Here is a 2,146-nt window from a genome sequence, read left to right as displayed (position 1 = left end):
TGAAGCAGGTCTACAAAATGCCCCTGAAAATGAACTTCAGAGATGTTGGGTATTATGATCCCTCCTTGCAGTACTTTAACATCTCAAAAATGCCCAGCAGATGAGGCAAACCCAGAATCAGCTCCAAGCTTCTATTTGCACTCCCCGTCCTCCCTCTTCCCTGTTAATGTGCCAATGCCAACACATTATTTTAGTTTCACAGCCTCATGGAAGCAGAACAAATATAAGATTGCCAAATGACCAATCATATATATGAGAACAGTTCGGGAGGAGTAGCTCAGTGAATAGTCAACCACAATTTTTCCTCACATTGCAATGACTTTTGTGTGGCAGAAGATCACTTCCTAATGGAATCTTGAGCTGTCTCCAGGAGAATCTGCTGCACCAGCGGGTGCAGTCTTGTAGCAGTATCAGTGCACTTATCACTGGGTCTTTGCTGATACAGTAGCTTCAGGGAGCGGTGTATTTTTTTTCCATCTCTGTTTCTGAACATCTTGCTGCAATAGCTTTTAGCCTAGCATCACATTCATTCTTTAGGGAAATGTTGCTATTCAGCAGATACACAATATTTGGGAGCATTGGCAAGGGAGGTTCTAGACATAGGGGAGCACAACATCTCACACGTAATCCCTTGCAAACTGAGCTATGTGACCCTGCAAGTGCTGACGTTTCTTTTTTTTCCTACCCAACACAGTGCTTGACTGAAGAGATGTTGACTTTACAAAGGTTAAAGGTGGCTGCCTCAACCAACAAATGGGGTTTAGCAAGAGGGGAGGATTGTTGTTCTTTCTTCTTTCAGGAATGAAGTGTCAGGAGGATGCAGGGGTCAAACAGCCCCTGCTGAGCTACTGAGTGACAGCACCATCTGTGGAGGGTGCTGGAGCCCCACAAGACCTGGAGGTTCTCACATTTGGGAAGGGTCTGCCATCTCCTTTTCCCACATCTCAAGTCAGAGGAACAACAGTGAGGGCTCCATTGGGAAAACAGGGTCCACGCGGTTTAACTGGGAATGCGAAGTGGAGTCATGCCCTGCAGACAGACCTCTGCTCGTGGAGGTTCCTGAATGGGAGCCTGGAGCTGCTCTGGGCCGAGGCAGACACAGGACTGACAGACAATCCTCTCTCCCTTCTATCCCCACAAGTATGTGCGCAAGGACATAAGTGTTAACGTAATTAGCTAGGTGACTTTGTAGACTAAAAACCAACAGACCTAGGCTTGAATTCATACAAACCACCAATAACCTGTGTGACTGAAGGGAATGGATGTTACACAGACAACACCACACAGAGAATGTAAACGAAATACCTTGCACTGGAAAAAAGTTCTGGTCTCTGCCTTAGATTCTGCCAGTGCCTGGAACATTTGCAGCATTCATACATTCATTATAACCTGGCCTTTCAGAAAAAGAGCAGTATAGTTTTTCTCCTGCCAGTGAGTAGCAAATACATTTTAATGTTTATTCTCTAATACAGCACAGCAATAGATTTAAATATTTAGGAGAGTTCTTCCTATAGAATAAAGTAGGTATCAGATATTTAGTGTTTTGCAAGAAAGTCAAGATTCACATGACAGAACAGAATTCGGTGTTCTTGTTCAGAAAGATCTGGACTAAACCCACTTGATTTCTTGGAAAAGGCCAAGCTCTAGGAACAAACAGATACACCAGGATAAGCACACCCTTTTTTTTCCTCCTGATTACTTGAAATGTTACAATGTTGAATTATACAGAAGTCAAATAAAAGTATCACTTCAGCCCCTGTGAAAAATGAAGGCTGTGTATCCATCTGCTAAATCTCTTTGTCTATGAGAAACACAAAAACCAGCACAAATGGTGGGAGAAGGGAAAGAGGCGCACGCAACGTACAGCAAGGCCTATGGGAATAGATTGCAAGCAGATTATGGGAACATGGAACACATGCACACATAAATTGTCACTAAAAACATGGAGAACAACCTTGAGAGAAGTTGCAGTAACCCAAGCAGAGCAGGGTTTGGGGCATTCCCAGCTGCCACACTTCTGTGAAAAAGGGATTGAGAACAGATTCCCTGTTAATGTCTTTTCAACTGTGATGGCTCTAGGGTCTAAGAATCTGCTTTCTGTTAGGAAAAACTATAAAACTTTCAACAAAAGATGAAAAACATGTCT

This window comes from Mesitornis unicolor, unplaced genomic scaffold, assembly GCF_000695765.1.
Source record: "Mesitornis unicolor isolate BGI_N332 unplaced genomic scaffold, ASM69576v1 scaffold565, whole genome shotgun sequence".
In the NCBI taxonomy this organism is placed as follows: Eukaryota; Metazoa; Chordata; class Aves; order Mesitornithiformes; family Mesitornithidae; genus Mesitornis; species Mesitornis unicolor.
The sequence above is the reverse complement of the archived record's forward strand: the minus strand, read 5'-3'. Positions refer to the sequence as shown.